Here is a 20,914-nt window from a genome sequence, read left to right as displayed (position 1 = left end):
TCAGTGAGATACATCAAGATACCATCTCACACATTATCTCTGAACTTATAAATTCCAGTCATCTCTTCCCTTGGCCTCCAACTTTATTCTTTTCTAACCTGGACTGCCTGCTACTACCTTCTACCCAAAAACCACAAATAGCCAATTTCCACATGCTCATGTCCAATTGAACTGGTATCATCCAACCTTGACCCCATTTTGTCCCCCCAGTTCAATCACTTCCCACCTACATCCATAATACCACACATGCCCTCCATCACTTCAACAACTTCCAATTCCCTAAACTTTGCCACCTCATCTTCTACATGGATATTCAAGCACTATGCATCTCCATGCCCCATAAAGAAGGCCTCAAAGCTCTTCATTACTTTCTCAGCAAAAGACCCAACAAGGTCCCCTCCATCACCGCTCTCCTCTGGCTGGAAGAACTTGTCCTCACCTTCAATAACCTTCTTTGACTCATCCCACCTTCTCCAAGACAAAGGAGCAGCCATGGGGCCTGCACAGGCCCCAGCTATTCCTGTTGTTTGTTAGCCATGTGGAACAATCCATGCCACAAGCCTTGATAGGCAAGGTCCTCAACTTTTACTCAGTTTAAACAATGGCTATATTGGTGCTACCTCATGCACCCATGATGAGCCTCTTAACTTTATCCACTTTGCTGCCAGCTTTCAACCTGACCTCAAATTCACTTGGTCAATCTCTATTAACACTCTCCCCTTAGTTAATCTCTCTGTCTTCTACTCGGGAGACAAATTCAACAGATGCTTTCTATAAACATACCAACTCCCATAGTTATCTCAACTATGCCTATACACCCTGTACCCTGTAAGGATTCTATTCCTTTCTGACAATTCCTCCATCTCCATTGCATCTGCTCCCAGGATTAGCCCTTCCATGTGAGATCATCCGAGATGTGTTCCTTCTTCAAAATATGTGACTTCTCCTCAACTACCATCAATTTGGCCCTCACCCACCTATGGTCCATTTCCCACACAACTGCCCTGAATCCTTCTGATGCCAGAGGCAATAAGGGCAGGATTCCCCTTCATCCAAGATATCATTATCTGTACTTTTTGCCACCTACACCATGATACCACCAGCAGAAATATCTTCCCCTCTCCTCTTTCCACTCTGATTAGTCCCACCGTGACTTCCTCACCAACTCTTCCCCTCCCACTAGGGTACAGGATACCTACCCCTGTGAACACAGGAAAATCTAAACTACACTTCCTCCCTCACCACCATTCCGAAACCCTAACAGCCCTTTCAAATGAACCACTTGTGAATCTGCAGGGGTCATCTACTGTATCCAGTGCTCCCATTGCGGCATCCTTTACATCAGAGAGACTGGATACGGACTGGGTGATTGATTCATTGAATACCTTCATTCTGTCTGCTGCAATGCTAGGGATCTCCCAGTGGCAACCCAATTCCATGACTCATTCCCATGCTCCTATGTCTGTCCATGGTCTTATGCACTGCCAGTCTGAGACCTCTTGCAAATTAGATGAGCAACACCTCACATTCTGTCTGGGCACCCTCCAATCAGATGGCATTAGCATCAACTTTTCTGGTTTCCATTAAACTCCCCCACCCCCACCCACCCTATATCATCTCTCGCTTTCCCTGTCCCTATGTCTCATTTCCTCTAGTTCTGTCTGTCTGTCTGTCTGTCTGTCTGTCTGTCTGTCTGTCTGCCTCTCTCTCTCTCTCTCTCTTTCCATATCCCTCTGTCTCCTTTCCTCCGGCTCTGCATTTACAGTCCCCCCTACCCTCAACAATTTTCATCTTTTCTTCCTTGCCCTCCTATCCATTTCCACCTATAGCCTTTTGGCTGTTGGCCTATGTTCATCTCCTTGCCCTTTCTTCAAATCTCCTCCCCCCTTTTTATTCAGACATCTGCCTGCTTTTTGCTCATAGCTTGAGGAAGGGCTCAGCCTTGAAATGTTGGTTATATATCTTTGCCTCCTATGGATACTGCAAGACCTGCTGAGTTCTCAAGCACATTTATGCATTAATTACAATCACAGCACCTGCAGACTTCCATGCATCACTCCATCTACAATCAAGAGGAATGGATAATGGAGAAGAGAACTAAAGCCCATGTCTGCTGAGGTAAAACACAGCAGAATGCCAAAAGCAGTTCTGGTATAAGACAGAAAAGCTAACGATGGAACAGGTAAATAAACAAAATGTTGAGTTTGGAGGAAATGTAAATGGGAGAAGGAGAATCATTATCTGAAACTACCAAAGGAAGGTTGCTGGAAATCTGAAATAAGAACAAAAGATGAAAGTCACGCTCATTATCTGAATTTATTGAACTCAGTATTGAGTTCAAAGTGTCAGAATATGCCTGCAGAACACAGCACTGTAACTAAAATTAGTTTGTTAAAGTTTATAGGCTTATTATCTCAATTTAGCTTTTAGATTCAATATTAAAGAGGGAACATGTACAAATGTATACAGGGGTCAAATTTGATTATCAATATTATCATATTGTCCATTGTTTAAAATGACAATTGACTGTACATCGCAATGAATAAATACAGAAAGTATTTTAAACCATATAAGAGCAGCGGGATAGAGAAGGGTGGCTAGAGAAAGTGAAGGGGGAAGAGAGAGTGAGCAAGTGAGAGAGAGAGAGAGAGAGAGAGAGAGAGAGAGAAATGGAATCCTAAGACCACTACTTTCATAGAATAGGATAGAAATCAAAAGGAGAATGGTGAAGATTTCTTTGCACTTCTGTACTGCAAGTGGAGAGCTGGGGTGATTAGATGAGAAAATAAGTGATGGTGATTAATAAAAAAGCACAATCATGAAAGATATTTTCAAGAAATCAATAAAATGTATCAATTCAACCTTACATTATCTCTAGCTACAGGTGTAGCCGAGAGAATATCCAATCTATTTTGATAGAAATTTTCTTCATTGCAACATGCATTCCACATTAAATTCAAGTTTATTGTCATGTGTACCAAGTGATAGTTTGCTTTACAAGTAAGGACCAGGTAATGAGCTCCACCCTCCTCTAGAAGTCTATAATGTCCTCCTTTGTCTTACTGACATTGAGGGAAAGGATGTTATCCTGGCACCAAGTCAATACTGATATCTGACCACAGTCCTGTTATCCTATCTTTGAATTTCCCTGATACTCCGTTCACAGGGAGGCACTTGTGATTTAATTTTACCTTACTTTCAACAAGGAGCTTTTTTAAATTTTATGGAGGAGAAAATTCAGTTCTTCTTTACTACAAATTCTTTTTCAACAGTTTCTAACTTGATTGGGATACTATGAAAGGATATCTTAGAGGGAATTATTTCTTATATAGCTAAGATAAAGAGGAAGACTATTAAGAAAAGATTAGAGTTGACCAATCAGATCAAACAATTTGATTTACTGTATACACAACATAAAAAAATATCCTGATTTGTATAAAGGGAGAATTAAACTTAAAACTAAATCCCATTGAACAGCAATTTTTGAGGAGTAGGAGTCAGTTCCACATCCATGGGGAAAAGTTTGGTCAACATTTGGCTAGTCAATTGAAAGGAATGGATGCTAAGAGACAAATTAATGTGATTTGAATGGAAGATGGTATGGCTACTACTTATCATTTTAAAATAAATGATAATTTTAGAGCATTCTATTCGAGACTGTAGAATTCTGAATCCAATAATGATAACACTTCAAAGTTGGATTTTCTGGATTTTCTTAATTTGCCTATGCTTTCTCAGAATAAATATACTAGTTTGGAGGCACCTGACTCTCATGAGGAATTTTTATTTTGCAATTTTTTCTCTACAATCTGGTAAATCTCGAGGACCTGATGGATACCCTGTAAAATTTTATAAATCCTTTTCCAAATTTGGAGGGCCCCAATTAAGTTCTGTACTTAATGATTCATCAAAACAAGGGAATCCTACTTCATCTTGTAATGAAGCTTGGATTTCTCTTATTCTGTAAAAGGGGAAGAATCCAATTGAATGTGTTTGTTATAGGCCCATTTCTTTATTTAATGTGGATTTGAAGATCTTCTCTAAAATATGGGCCCATGGACTGGAGAATATTTTATCTTTAAAAATTTTGAAAGATCAAGCTGGTTTCATTCATAACTGTTATTCTTATTTTAATATATATTATTTATTGCATATTGTATTTTTACCTCACACTCTTGTCCCTGAATGTGTTATCTCTTTAGATGCAGAGAAAGCCTTAGAATGGGGTTATTTATTTAATTTAATTTTGGGCCATATTTTATTAAATGGATTAAATTATTATATCTATGTCTCACTGCCTCAATTTTTACTAGTCTACAAAAATCAGACCCTTTTAATCAACAGCGGGGACCTCATCAGCGTTGTCCTTTAAGTCTATTACTTTTTGATGATATTGGAAGCTTTAGCAATTGCTCTTCATTATAATAGAGATTTTATGGGGATTCATAGGAATGACAATGAATATAAGGTTTCCTTATATGTAGATGATCTTTTGCTTTTTATTTCTAATCCAGAGGTTTCTTTACCAAGCATACTATGATTTCTTTCTCATATTAATCCGTTTTCTAGATACAAGTTGAATCTGCATAAATAGTTATATATCAAGTTATTTTAATTTTTTTTAAAGATTTTGCAGAATGAATTTCCTCATCTCAACATAACAATTACTAAGAGCTATAAACATCTTTTTTTAGGAAAATTTTCTCCCTAATTAATTGGGTTAAATTATTATTATTCAATTGGTTGCCTTTATCACTTTCAATGACTGGAGATATTAACTCTATTAAAATGAATATTTTAACCTAAAATTTTGTACCTCTTTCAATTTCCTGAGCCAAATATTCTTTTTTCTCATATTTTTTGTCATAAATATACATATCAAAATTTTCCATTTTCAAAAAAATATATACGTGTATAGATAGATAGTTATATTAATGGATAAAACTTTTTCTTACAAAATTAAACACACAACAACCCCTTCCCTCCCACCCTCTTCACAGTATAAATCTGTACACCATCAGGGCATATAGTTGGGTTTAAAAAGAGAAAGTCTTCATTGGGGAGGTCATATATTTTATAATAGTTGTTGTTCATTTTTTAAATTTCCCTTTATAATTTTAAAATTATATTTTGGCCCCTATACAATCTAAGTATGGTTGACATATTTTTTATAAATATGTCATATTTGATCTTTAGATTTTATGTGATTTTCTCCATAGGTCTACAATTTTCATCCCTATATCTTTTTTTTATTCAGTCGACTTGCTTATATCTTCCTACATATGGCAGGGGAAACACCCACGCTTAAACAAAGTTCATCTTCAAAAAGCTAAAGAGAATGGCGGACTGGAAGTCCCCAATTTTAAATTATATTATTGGGCAGTCATAATTCATACATTAATTCTTTTGTTACATTTTTATAATTTGGTTGACAGACCATGGGAAGAAATTGAATTAAATTTTACAAAGAAAACTTCTTTTTTGGCAATTTTATGGTCCTTTTTATCTTCCTATTTGTATAAATTAATTGATAATCCAATCTTTAAATATAGTTTGAGTATATAGGCACAATTTAGAAGGTTTTTTTTATTTCAGAAATTTTCCCTTGCTGATTCTATTACATATAATTACCTTTTTTTTACATTCGTTGCAGGATACAACTTTTAATGATTGGCAAAGATTGGGCATTAACTTTTTAAAGACCTTTTTATTCAAAATTATTTTGCTTCTTTTGAACAATTAGTGGCATAATTTAACTTACCAATTTTTTTAAATATATTTAAAAGTTGGACATTTAGTTCAAACTCAGATCCCTGACTTTCCACAAATTCCCCAAGGAAAATGCTGTGTGTGTGTGTGTGTGTGTGTGTGTGTGTGTGTGTGTGTGTGTGTGTGTGTGTGTGTGTGTGTGTGTGTGTGTGTGTGTGTGTGTGTGTGTGTGTGTGTGTGTGTGTGTGTGTTTGTGTGTGTGTGTGTGTGTGTGTGTTGATATAGATAAAATTTGTATAACAAAACAAAACACGACAATCTCTGCCACCCCTCCACCAAACCTCTTCACAGTATTAATCCGTACACCGTCAGGGCTTACAATTGGGTTTAAAAGTTGCACTCATTGGGAGGTCACTTATATTTTAATAATAATAGTACCTATGGTTTTTCATTTTTTTTTAGCTGTCTTCATAATTTTTAAATTATATTCTTGCCCCTATATATGATTAACATTTTTTTAAAATCTGTCATTTTTGTTCTTTAGATTATATGTGATTTTATCCATACATCTACAATTGTTCATTTCTGTCTTCCATCGTGCTATATCTAGAGGAGTGTTGGATTTACAAGTAATCACAGATCATTTCTTAGCCACAGCTAAAGATATATTAACAGATGAAATTTGCAATTTAGTTAGCTTGATACTTATTACAATAAAATTGCCCAAAAGATGAAGCTCCGGGTCATCTGCGAAGGCCACCCCTGTTTATCCTTATTTGTATTTCAATAATATTCTACCAGGAAGGTCTCACCTTCACACACAACCACATACCATGTACATACATTCCTATTTCTGTTCCACATCTAAAATACATCTCTAATATTTCCAATTTTGAATTATGTAGTTTCTGTGGTGTAAGGTATAATTGGTGTAGAAAATTTTATTGTACTAATCTGTATCTTTCATTTATAATTGACATCATACTATCCAAACACTAATCAGACCAGCATCTTGCCATTATTGCAACACTTAAATCTGACTTCCATCTCTAGATCTCTGTAAACCTTGTTTTGCACTTTCATTTTGGAGAGCAAAGTACATCTAAGTTATAAATTTAGGTGTGTTCCCCTGTCAAATCATTCATTCCATCTCACTAATTTCAGGTGGGGCCAAGTTGGTCCCCAGCTTTTTCTTAAGAATAATCTTAACTGGAGAAAGCAAAAGAATGTCCCATTAGCTACTCCATACTTGTTTCTTAATTGTTCAAAAGCATAAGACATCCTTCAATATAATAATCATCAACATATCTTATTCCTTTATCATATCATGAATTCAATATTTTGTTATACAGATTCATAAGGAGTTGTATATTTTTACATAATGGTATCCTCAGTGATATACAGTACCTGATTTTTTTCCCAACAGATTCATTTATTTCTTGCCATATTCAATTACATTTTTTCCTTATTTGACTTAACATTCCACCTATAAATGAAATCATTCATTGTCTTCTCTTTTATTGAACTCAGTTCCATTCAAATACATGGAAGGGGGTGGTGGTGTGGGGGCAGAGGAACTGTTTTCTTCAAAGAAAGATGATAGAAATCTTTCTTGTGCTGATAGATAATACTTTTTTAAAATCTTGAAGTCTAAGTCCTCCCAATTTATAGTGCCATGTTAACTTTTCCATTGCAATTCTTGATACTTTGTTATTCCATTGAAATTGTCTTATACAATTATGTAATAATTGTAAAAAATAGTTAATTCAATAAGCAACAATTGAAAAGATACTGTAGTCTTGGCATTACTTTCATTTTTATACAATTTACTCTTACCACTAATGTAATTGGCAGATCTTTTCGATTTCTGTAGATTTATTTTCTATTTTTCTCTAGCAGAAGGGTATAATTAAGCTTATATAAATTCTGTAAATTATTTTCTGTCATTATTCCTAAATATTTAATTCCTTCTTTCTTCCATTTAAATCCACTATCTTTTTGGTATCTTTCATAATCAAAATTCTGCAATGGCATAATCTCATTTTTATCCATATTTATTTTGATTCCTGGTATTGTTCTACATTTTTATAACATTGTTTGCAAACTTATCAAGGATTCAGATGAGTCAGACTTATATAATAGCACATTATCAGCAATAAACTAATTTTACATTCTTCTTATCCAACTTTGAAGCTCTTAATATCTGGATCTCCACTTCTAATCTCCACCAGAGGTTCAATAGCTAGGATGAATAAATTCTGGTGATAGGGGACACCCCTGTCAACTCAATCTACTCAAGGGAAAAATAGAGTACATTTGATTATTAGTTATAATTTTATCTTGTGGCTTATGATGGAGTTTTCTGGCTATACCAAAAATTTCTAACATTTTAAATAGGAAATACCATTCTAATCAATTGAATGCCTTTTTTTTTGCATCTAGAGAAATAGTTATGTTTGGATTCAACCTTGATTTTGCCATATGTGTATTATATTCAATAATATATCTAGACTATTTGAAGAATGACTTCCTTTAACAAATCCCACTTGATCTGATTGTATTAATTTTGGTAAATACTCACCCAGTCTGTTGGCTAATCCCATTACTATAATTATATAGTCTGAATTTAGAAGTAATATTGGTCTGTATGATGAGATTTTTTAATGGATCTCTACCTTTCTTCGGTAGCACTGTAATTATAACAGTTAAAAATGTTTCCAGGCAAGGTTGGATCTCCACCACCTGGTCTAATACATCCATCAAAAGAACAAATCTTTAAATTGTCTATAGAACTCAGGGGTGATCCATCTTCCCCCAAGGACTTATTGGTTTGAAAGTACCCAGAACATTTTCTATTTCTTGCCTTGTAAAAGGAGGATCTAAATCATCTCTTTCTTTCTCTTCTAGTTTGGGAAGTTCAACATTTGTTAAAAATTCTTCCATCTAATTTTCATCTCCTACTCATTCTGATTTATAGTTTCATAAAGTGTGGTCTAAATGTATTATTTATTTCTTTTTGATTATATGTTATAGTATCACCTTCTGTTTCTATTGTATTTATCATTCTGGTTGACTCTTTTGCTTTGACCTGCCAAGTTAACACTTTGTGTGCCTGTTTTTCCTAGATCATATTTTTTTGTTTAGTTTTTAATATCATGTTTTCTGATCTACATGTTGGTAGTGTATTATACTACCAGAGAACTTTTTGTTCTCTAATTTTCTAAGTATGTTTTCTGTTGCAGATATCTGATATTCTTTTCCCAATGCTGTTATATCATTGTCTATGCCTTCTAATTCTCTCACATATTCCCTCTTAAGATTTTTAGTATAAGTAACAACTTGTCCCTTCAAATAAGCTTTAACTATATCCCATATTAGAAAACTGTTGGTAGTGGAGGGAAGATTATTTTCACAAAATATTTCTGTGTCTCTTAATATATTCACAAAAATCCTTCATTTTTAATAATGTAGTACTAAGGTACCCTCTTACTTTTCCATTATTGTAATAAATAATGTTAATGGTGAGTGGTCTGATGTCTTGCCAAATATTTCATTTTTACTACTCTACTTTGTAACTGGGTATATATTAAAAATAAGTCAATCCTTGTATATGAATTGTGTACCCTTGAGTAGAATGAATAGTCTCTTTCTAAGGGTTTGAGCCACCTCCATATATCAATTATATTTAAATCCTTCATAAATGATAGTGTCATTTTTCAGCTCTTGCCCTTGTTACTGTTGCTGATTTTTCCAATATTGGATATATACAGAAATTGAAATCTCCTCCAATCAATACATTTTGCCTGCAGCTTTTAAAAAGATATCCTTCATAAAGACTTCATCATCATAATTTGGAGTGTAGATATTCATAAAAGTCTATGATTCTGCATAAATTTTACAATGTACCATTACAAATCTTGTAGCTTGATCGATTAATGTCTCTTCTATTATTATTGGTATATTTCTATTCATTAAAATCATTACACCTCTTTTTTTTAATCCAAATGAAGATGATATTACCGACCTCACCTAACCTCTTTTCAATTTTGCATGTTCTGATTTGGTAAGGTGTGTTTCTTGTAAAAAGATTACATCTGCCTTTATTTTTTTTAGGTGTGCCAAGTCCCACTTTCTTTTCACCGTCCTGTCAATTCCATTATAATTAAGACTAATAAATTTGAAAATTCTACTATATTCTTCTTTAAAACAATATTTTTAACAGCTTTTCATGATCAACCTCGGGTGGGCCATTAATCTGTTTAGACTAATCATATGCTGCTCCCGGAATTGTGTCCCGTAGTTGGTAGCTTAAAAGTCTCATCAGAACTGGTCTTGGTCTCTGATTGCCGGCTCTTCTGGGTCCAAGGTTTCAGTGAGCTCTCTTGATATGTAATCTTCTCCCAACATTTGTGGGATCCATTTTTGAAAAAAAATTGTTCCCCAGGTCTCTTCCCTCAATTCCTTCCTTCAATCCAATAATATTTTTTCCTGCATTTTCATCAGTTCCATCTCTGTTTGATCCATTCTCTCAATCAGATCTTCAACAATCTTTTTTATTTCACTCATTTTCTCTGTTATATCTCTCATTACCATCAAAGCACCTATGTATCGGTTTTTCAAATTCTGCATTTTTCCAGGATAATGCTCAGTACTTGACCCGAATCTGTAGTTTACCTGGTCCTGCTGGTCCTGTCACCAATTTTACACTGCTCCTTTATGGACTTTCACCCGATGTTCCCAGTTGAATAGGAACTTCTTCAGTCTTTCCCATAAAGGTTCAATATCTCTTATTTATATAAAAAAAATGCTTGATTCAAGAATGTCCTCATTAGTTAAGATTAAGAGAGACTGGAAACAGTTTTCAAATCTTTCATTCGCTGATGAGGTTTGGAATTCCCTTTGTGTATGAAATTGTTTATTGCAATTTAAAGTGGTCCATAGAGTACATGTATCTAAAATTAAATTATCTCATTTTTTTCTCTAATATAAACCCTATAGGTGAAAAATGTAAAATTGCTGAGATTTCATTTATTCATAGGTTTTGGACTTGCCCCAGTTTAGAAAAAAATTGGAAAGATTTTTTTTCAAATATTATCAGGTTAAATTGGAACCTTGCCTTTAATTGCTCTTTTCAGATCATTTCAAGATGATGACATTTTACTGACTTCAACTAAAAACCGAATTTTATCTTTTACTTCGTTGATAGTCAGACATGCAATTTTGATTCCTAAAGACATAGGTTTTGGGAGTGAAGTAGTTAGAGTTGAGTGAGAGTTAGAAAAACAGTTAAAGTTAAGAGGGGCTAGTGGAATAGTTAGTTAGTAAAAAAGTAGATTTAGGAAAAGAGAGGAGATGGAAGGTAAGGCAAGGAAATGCTCCCCTTGTATGATGAGGGAGATTGGAGAAACTGGCAATGACCCCAGGGATTTCATATGCAAGACGTGCATCCAGTTTCAGCTCTTAAATGAATGGGTTGCAGATTTGGCGCTGGAACTGGATGGGCTTAGGAGCATTTGGGAGGCTGAGGGGGTAATAGATAGTAGTTATAGGGATAATGTTATGCTTAAGAGTCGGGAGGACAGTAGTTGGATTACGGTTAGATTGAAAGGTTATAGACAGACAGAGCAGGGTTATCTCGTGGGAGTCCCCCTGAAGAACAAGTATGCCACATTAGCTACTGTTGATGAAGTTGATGTACCAGGGATGATTTGAAGTGATCAATCTTTGGCACAGAGTCTGGTCCTATAACTAAGAAGGGAAGGGATAAGAGGAGGCATGGGATTGTAATAGGGGATTCTATAGTAAGGTGTACAGATAGAAAGTTCTGTGGAGGAGACCAGATATCATGCATGGTATGTTGCCTCCATAGTGCAAGGGTATGGGGTATTACAGATTGAGTCAATGGTATACTGAAGTTGGAGGGAGAACAGTCAGACGTTGTGGTGCATGTGGGGACCAATGACATGGGGAGGAAGGGTGTGGAATATATGCATGGTGAGTTTAGGGAGCTAGGAGCTAGGTTAAAGGATGTCACACTGGTAGTAATCCAGGAGAGCAATCTCAGGATTGCTACCAGTGCAACGTGCAGGTGAGATAAGAAATAGAAAGACAGTGCAGCTAAACATGTAGCTGAAAATATGGTGCAAGAGGGAGGGCTTTAGATTTGTAAATAATTAGGCAGCATTCTTGGGTAGATGGGAACTGTTATGGCAGGACGGTTTACATCTTAACTGGGAAGGAACGAATATTTTTGCTGGTGGGTTTGCTAATGTCGCTCCAATGGGTTTAAACTAGAGGGATATGAAGGGGGATGGGAACCAATGTGAAAGAATAGATGTAGGGAAAAAGGATGAAATTGAAGATAGAGAAGTTCTATGCACCATTAGTAATCAACGGACAGCAAGAGAAGGAGATTTTCTTAAGTGTATTGATTTCAATGCTAGGAAAATTGTGAGAAAAGTAGATGAGCTTGGAGTATGGATAGATACTTGGAATTATAATGTGATAGCCATTAGAGAAACATGGCTGCAGGAGAGGTGTGATTGGCAAACAACCATACCAGGATTTCATTGCTTCAGTTGTGATAGAATAGGGGGAAGAAGAGGAGGAGGTTTTGCATTGCTTGTAAAAGAAACTATTACAGCGGAATAGAAAGAAAGATTAGAGGGCTCATCTTGAGAAACATTATGGGTGGAATTGAGGAGTGGAACAGAAATGTAACACTTATGGGCTGTATTATAGACCACCTAATGTGGAGAGGGAACTGGAGGAACACATTTGAAAGGAATTAGCAGATATTTGTAGTAGGCACTGGGTTGTCATTGTGGAAGATCGTAACTTTCCACACACTGACTGGGATGCTCAAACACTAAATGGGCTGGATGGTTTTGAGTTTGTTAAAAATGTGCAGGATAGTTTTCTACATCAATATATAGAGGTGTCAACTAGGGGCAGTGTTGGATCTCCTATTAGGAAATTAGCTAGATCCGATGACGGATGTGTGTGTTGGGGAGCACTTTGGGTCCAGTGATCACAATACTATTGGTTTCAAAATAATTATGGGGAAGATACGTTTGTACCCTGGGTTGAGATTTTTGATTGGAGGAAGGCTAATTTTGAGAAGATGAGAATGGATTTGGAAAGTGTGAACTGGGAAAAATTGTTTTATGGGAAGGATGTAGAAGGAAAATGGAAAAGGTGAAATTTTAAGGGTACAGAGATGGTATGTTCCTGTCAGGATGAATGGAAAGTTTAACAGTTTCAGGGAGCCCTGGTTTTCAAGGGTTATTGAAAATATGGTTCGGAAAAAGAGAGAGGTATTCCAACAGTAAATGCAGTGATAGAGCAATTCAAAGAATATAAAAAGAATCTGAAGAAGGAAATTAGAAAGGCTAAGAGGAGATATGCTTTTTCAAGTAGGGTGAAAATAAATCCAAAGGGTTTCCATAGATATATTAGGAACAAAAGGATAGTGAGGGATAAAATTTATCCCCGAGAGTACACATGTCAAACTCTGGCCCGCGGGCCAAATTTGGCCTGTGATATAATTATATTTGGCCCGCAAGATCATATTAAATATATATTAGAGTTGGCCCGCTGGCCGCCACGCCAGTATAGCGCATGCACACTGAAGGTGAAAATGAAGACGCCGGAGGTGTGGAGGGATCTCAGAGTTCCGAATCCCGGGGATCGGAGCGCCGCACTCAGCCCGCCCGGCTCCCGGACACACAGATGCTGCTGGAGTTGGGGACCATCCTCGCTGGGTCTGCACTTCAGCGGCGACGCCGGACCGAAAGTCTTGTTGGCGATGCCTTCCCCCTCGCTCCGTGCGCGGCGGACCCTTTTGTTGGAGACGAGCCCGGCGCCGTGAGATCGCAGTTTAATCCCTTTCCAACCATGGGAGGGGGGTGGGAGCAACGCGCTCTTCTCAGCCAATTCCTCCACCGTCCCGGACGCCAGCGTTTCAATGGGGGGTTCGGGTGCCTTCGTCAGGTGACCGACCTGTTGTCCAAGACAAGGGGAGTGCGTACAAACTCCACACAGACAGCACTTGAACTCGGGTGAACGTGGAGTTGCGACCCCACATTCCACATCAGGACTGTGTGTAAGATTGGGAGCAGTGAGACAGAAGCTTATTTTGTTCCTGTGATTTAAGCCTTTCTTGGGGTGGGGGGGGGGGTCCTTCTCTGACCACTTGCCTAACAATTAACCTAATCAGATGTGGAGTTACCACAATACAACAGTTCTCAACCTTTTTCTTTCCACTCGCGTCCCTGTGCCATTGGTGCTCTGTGATTAGTAAGGGATTGCTTAAGGTGGTCTGTGGGTGGAAAGAAAAAGTTTGAAGACCACTGCTTTAATCATCCCTCATTGACTCGTCATGTGCACGGTTTCAGATCTCCAAAGGAAATGGGCCAATGACAATGTCAATGAAAGAGTTTATCCAAAACTATTATTAAACATTTATTTTAATAAGAAAAAGTTTAACATTAGATATGTTGAAAGAAGAGAAAACATGCAGATGTTGTTGAAAATTTTCAATAAATATTTAGTTCGGCCCTCGACTTAGTCCAAGTTTTTAATTTTGGCTCTCCGTGAATTTGAGTTTGACACCCCTGCCCTAGAGGATGAGAGTGGACAGCTATGCGTGGAGCCAAAGGGGATGGGGGAGATTTTGAACAGTTTTTTTTCTTCAGCATTTACCAAGGATATTGATCTGTGTAAAGACAGGAAAATAAGTAGGGAAGTTATGGAAATTATGATGATTAAAGAAGAGAAAGTACTGGCATTTTTAAGAAAAATAAAGGTGGATAAGTTTCCAGGTCCTGACAAGATATTTCCGAGGACCACTAGGGAGGTTAGTGTAGAACTAACAGGGGGTTTGACAGAGATATTTAAAATGTCATTAGTAATGTGAATGGTACTGGAGGATTGGAGGGTAGCTCCATGTGGTTCCATTGTTTAAAAAAGGTTCTAAGAGTAAATCTAGTCATTATAGGCCTTATGTTTAATGTCAGTGGTGGATAAGATAATGGAAAATATTCTTAGAGATGAATATTTGGATAAGTAGGGTTTGATTAGGAACAGTCAAAATGGATTTGTGAGGAGAAGTTCATTTTTGACAAACCTTAACAAATATTTTGAGAAGATTACTCGGAAAGTTAATGAGGGTAAGGCAGTAGATGTTTATATATGGACTTCAGTAAGGCCTTTGTTAAGGTTCATCAGGGAAGGTTAGTTTGGAAGGTTCAATCATTAGGTATTAACATTGAAGTAGTAAAATGGATTTAACAATGGTTGAATGGGAGACACCAGAGAGTAGTGTAAGATAACTGTTTGTCAGATTGGAAGCCAGTGACTAGTGGTGTGTGTCTCAGGGTTTAGTATTGGGTCCATTACTGTTTGTTATATACATTAATGATCTGGATGATGGGGTGGTAAATTGGATTAGTAAATATGCGGATGATACTAAAATAAGTGGAGCTGTGGATAGTGAAGAAGTGTTTCAAAGCTTGCAGAGGGATTTAGGCAGGTTAGAAGAGTGGGCTGAAATATGGCAGATGGAGTTTAATCCAGATAAGTGTAAGGTGTTACATTTTGGTAGGGCTCATCAAAATAGGACATAGATGGAGAATGGTAGGGCATTGGAGAGTGCAGTAGAACAGATGATCTAGGAAAAATGGTACATAGTTCCCTGAAGGTGAAGTCACATGTAGATAGGGAGGTGAAGAAAGCTTATGGTATGTTGGCTTTATAAATCCAGCATTGAGTATAGGAGCTGGGATGTCACATTAAAATTGTACAAGGCATTGATGAAGCTAAATTTGGAGTATTGTGTACCACTTTGGTCACCAAAGTATAGGAAAGTTGTCAACAATTTGGAGAGAGTGCAAAGAAGATTTACTAGAATGTTACTGGGGTTACAGGATTTAAGTTATAGGGAAAGGTTAAATAAGTTAGGTCTTTATCCTTTGGAGCATAGAAGATTGAGAGAGTATCTGATTGAGGTATTTAAAATTATTAGGGGTACAGATAGAGTACCCCATTTAAGAGCCTTAGATACAAGCAAGAGGACGTGAATTGAGAGTTAGGGGGCAAAAGTTTAGAGAAAACATGAGGGGGGACTTTTTTTACTCAGAGAGTGATGGGTGTGTGAAATGAGCTTCTGGATGAACTGGTGGAGGCAGGCTCAATGTTATTATTTAAGGAAAAGTTGGATATGCACATGGTCAGGAAAGGAATGAAGAGTTAAAGGAATGAGTGTAGATCAATGGGGTTGGGTGGGACAAAGGGTTCATCATGGACTAGGAGGGCCAAGTTGGCCTGTTTCGGTGCTTTAATAATTTTATTGTTAATACCACAATCTAACATTTTAGGATTGTTATAAGCTTCGATGCTGTGCTGTCCATTTCCAGGTTATTGTTACTTTTTTTTTCCAACCTTGTATAGCTCTAGAGGTTTGAATTATCAAGAGTGAAAAAAAAGAGAAGATAGGAAATGAGAGAAGTGAGAGTTATATATTTGAGGTTTAGGAACACACTGCACACAGACGAGAAGCTTCATTCATTGTTTGATACAAATCTAAAATGGTTCCCCGCAACACGCAGTATTTATGTGTGATGATATCATATGCAGGCAGACATATACATAACATAACACTCTTCCTCCCTCCCCCACCCCCACCCCCCCACACACAAAATAAATGCTTTGTGAAAATAACATACAGATAGCACTTATACTTTTCCATTCGGCCTAGTGCCTTGGTTGGTAGCAAGGATTGTGAAGTTTGTCTTTGGCGAACTTCATTCGGACATTGCATAGGACTGTGTTGTTGAACAGGATGTAGTATAGAAATGCTCGATTGAGTTGTAGGACTGCTCGGTTGAGGACCGCTCAGCTGAAGACCGCTCAGCTGAGGATTTCTCAGCTGAGGATTTCTCAGTTGTGACAGGGCCTCATTTCTTGATGATATTTCTGGAATGAGCCAGGGAATATCATGTGTGTCTCATCGGGATTGTGAGCATAGGATCATGCACTGCTCTCAACTGGTCAATGTGCCACTATCATATTTTTGTTTCCATGAGTAAGAACAGGGACGTACTTTTTATTAAGAATAACCCCTCTCACCCATGGCTTCCTATTATCCCGATAGTCTCATACCAGTACTGGTTCTACACTTCTTGAGATCTGGTAGATCTCTTCTGAACTCTCAGCAAAATATCTTCATCACATAGAAACATGTCCACAATAAAATCCATTCAGAATGACAAAAGTGTCAGGTCTTACAATTAACATTTCCATTTTTAGTGATGAATTATTCTATCTTTTTCAATATAGTTTGAATTTACAAGATTCCAATTCACAATTTACTTTTGGCTTTGTACGGTGAATATCCATTTACCAGAAATAAATGAAGAAATAAACCACATGGGCTCTTTGGTCTATTATAGCTAATCATGTATTTTCAAGATCATATTCCCATCCACATCTTGTGAGTCACTTTCACATCAAAACTCAGATTTTTTTCATATTTCAGATTTATTGTCGGAGTACAAATGTGATATCACATACAACCCTAAGATTCCTTTTTCCTGGCAGAATTACCACCAATTGGTAGGGCAAAAATTAACTGTGCACAGCATGAACATGTAAACAATCAGAAGAACTGTTAACAGATAACAAATGCAAACAAACTGACTGTACAATACAGGGAGATCAAATAAAATCAATGAAGTACATGAGTAAGAATCTTTAAATTAGTCACTGATTAAGTTTGTTGTTCTATCCATCTCTGCATTAAGCATACTCAATGATTCACTATCAACATACTTCATTAGTAAAGAACTCTAAAGATTTACAGTCTTCTTCATTAAAAACAATTACCTTATCACCTTTTGTGGCAAATATTCCCTTTCCAATCTCACAATAAGGAAAACTAAGGGATGGATTCTATAAGTTTAAGTTTCTCCCACAGGAGTAAATTTTCCTCATTGCAGATCAACAATGGGAGTATGAACAATGCATTAGGTTTTAAATCCATTCCCCCAAATTTGGTTCAAAAGCAAAACAAAAATAATTACATTCTTACTTAATGATATTTTTTGAAATGATACGATCAATTACTGTGTTGCATATGTGTGATTACTGAATATATTCTCCCTTCTGTCATAAACAATGCAACATGAATGGTGGTACCAGTGTTCTGCATTGAGCAGCTAAACATTCACCTTTTTCATTTTACTTATTTGACTTGTATAACCGTTACTTGCAACACATTTCATTACATAAGCAAAATTGCGATAAATCTGTCGATTTACAGGTCTCAGAAGATTATACTTCACAGCAGGACTGCCTTAATTTTCGGTATAGTCCACACATAATTTGGAACAAGTATGTTTAATAAATAAAATATATTCTGAGGAAATGATGATCATGAAGCACTGAGAACTTAAATTATTAATTATGAGCCTTTATATTTGTATCACAGCTCATAACTTCTTGGAGCAGGCCTCTGGATATCATTTGTAGATGATGAAATGGATTATTGAATTGTAATTTCACTAAGATTTGTATTTTGGAAGGAAGGCCACATGCTGTATTGTTGTTAAGCACAATATTTTCTCAGTCATAAACTGTAACGTGGGTCAGAACCCTTTAAGCTTATCAGTGAACAACATATTTCATTTATCTTCATTTCTACCTTATTATTCTTCCTCTATTAATCAAAGAACATTGGTGTATTGCCTTGGTTAGGCATTTTTCTTTTTTGCCCTGTCAGTGCATCCTTCCCTGTTTCAGCTTGATATCCCTCTGATCTACAGACAGCTCAGAGTAATGTCTCAAATGTGGAAAAATTATTGGGAATGCAGTCTTTTCCTTGACAGCATTGTCATGGTACATTATTTGGTTTTGACTGTGGCTTGCGTTCATTGCAGTCGTCAGATAAAATTTCCCATTCTGAAGCTGAGCAAAGTGTGGTATTGTCACTGCCACAGGCGACTGTCTTCAAGGGAAGGTTTACCAGTGAAGTTGAGCCTCTCAGCCTGTCATAGTATATATACTTCAGCTTTTTGGTGCTTTTTCCTTGTCTGGTTTATAAGAACGTTGCCTGGAGCAGTCAAGGGACGCACCAAAAGAGGCATTTTTGTTCAACACTTAGCAACATTACCACATTTTGCTCAACTTCAGAAGGAAGAAATTTCATCTGACTACTCTGAATACAAGCTACAGCAGAGACCACTTAATGTGCCGTGACAATGATGTGGATGGATGCTGTGAAACTGCTTCGTTCGTATTCTACTGTCAGAAATGTTTCCAACATTAAAAATGTCAGTAAACAACCCAGCTAAGTATCTCCCACAATTCATAAATGAAAATAGGTAGATTCCCACATGTTTATCCCTTATACACTCTTTTCAGTCAGGGAGTGGACTGAATGGTCCTTGATTGCCGTGATCATTTAAGGCTTAGTGTACGAGTTTTGTACCCTAATGCTGATTCAGCATTTACAGTTTATAGTGTGGCTTCAATTTATTGTAAATACGGAATGCAAGAAGGCAAATCAGAACATTGTGCCTGTGGTGTATGTAAAGAAAGCAAATTTATTCCAAAAATTTGAAATTATTCCTGAGTCAATTCCTTCCTCTTTAAACATTAATAATGATTAAAATAAAATGATCAACGAAGAGCATTATTTTCAATGTTAAACAATGAATTGCCTTCCATTCAGCTGTCCAACAAAAAATATTTAGAAGCCAAAAATGTGTTTCCTTTGTATCAGGGCTAATAGAAAATTTCCATCGTAGACAACAGCCTATAATTATGCTGCAGCTTTAGCATAATAAAATGTTCAGCTAATATTTTTGTATATATATCTACAATTTTCAAGATCTAGACAGTCATTTGTAAGCCCAGAATTTATTGCCCACTCCTAATCATACTTAAGAAAGTAATGGCGAATCACCTTTTTGAACAGCCATAAATCATTTGGAAAAGGTATACTGATGGTAATTTTAACATAGGAAGTTCCAAAATTTTGATCAAGAGACAGTGAAAGATCAGCAAGGCCTTTACGAAATATTACAGCGGCACAGGCAATAAACCAAGACATACCTAATGCATGTAAGAATGGAACAGCTGTTGTCATGGGGGACTTCACCTTTCACATAGACTAAGTGAATAAATTTGGTCAGCCAGTCTTAGGAGTAGTTCATTGAATGCACTCAGGATGCCTTTCTAAACCTAGAAGGGAAATGGTATCTTAAATATGATCCTGTGCGATGAGACAGATAAAATTAATGATATTGTACTAGGGATCCTCTCAGAATAGTGATCACGGCTGTAATAATTTGGTCCCTGCACAAGAGAGACTACAATAGGATGGAAAAAGGAGTTAGCTAGCATAGATTGAGAACACAGGCTAAATGGTGGGATAGTTGAGGAACAGTGGAAGACTTTCAAACAGATGTTTCATGGTGATCAACAAAAGTATATTCCAGTTAAAAACAGTAAGGGTAGGGTAAGCCACCCTGGAGTAACCAAGGAAATAAAGGACGGCATCAAATTAAAAGTGAACAATGTCGCTAAGTAGTGGGAAAACTATCAGTAGCACCAAAGAACTACTAAGCAAGGAATAAAAGAAAGACAGATTATGAAAGTTCTTGCAAAAATATAAAAACAGATAGTGAAAGTGTTTATCCTTACAAAAATGAAAAAGAATGCCTAAAGTGAATAAAGGTCCCTGGGAAGATGAGAAGGGAGAATTAATATCAGGTGAAGAGGAAATGGCCAAGGCATTAACACAGAGTAGTCATTTAGTCTTAAAAATAGAATACATCGAAAAAGCCAAAGAGTGACATTAAGGATGTGATGGGAGGTGAGGGCCTCCATCCAATTGCTAACATGGAGAGGTAGTGCTGAGCAAGCTAGTGGGTCCAAGGTACATAGGTCCCCTAGTCCTGATGGAATGCATCTAAAGGTACTGTAAGAGATGACAGAAGTTATAATAAATGTATTTGTGGTAAATTTCCAAAGGTCTCTGGACATGGTGGAATGGAAGTGTATGTCTGTTGCCCTTGTCCTCTTAGCGATGGAGTTCCTGTCAGATCAGATCTTGGTGGCACAGTAAGTGTTGTGGATAGTGCCAGTGACCCAGGTTTCAAACCTGGTGCTGTTTGTAAAGAGTTTGTACATTCTTCCTCTGCCT

This window comes from Narcine bancroftii, chromosome 6, assembly GCF_036971445.1.
Source record: "Narcine bancroftii isolate sNarBan1 chromosome 6, sNarBan1.hap1, whole genome shotgun sequence".
Classification (NCBI taxonomy): domain Eukaryota; kingdom Metazoa; phylum Chordata; class Chondrichthyes; order Torpediniformes; family Narcinidae; genus Narcine; species Narcine bancroftii.
The sequence above is the reverse complement of the archived record's forward strand: the minus strand, read 5'-3'. Positions refer to the sequence as shown.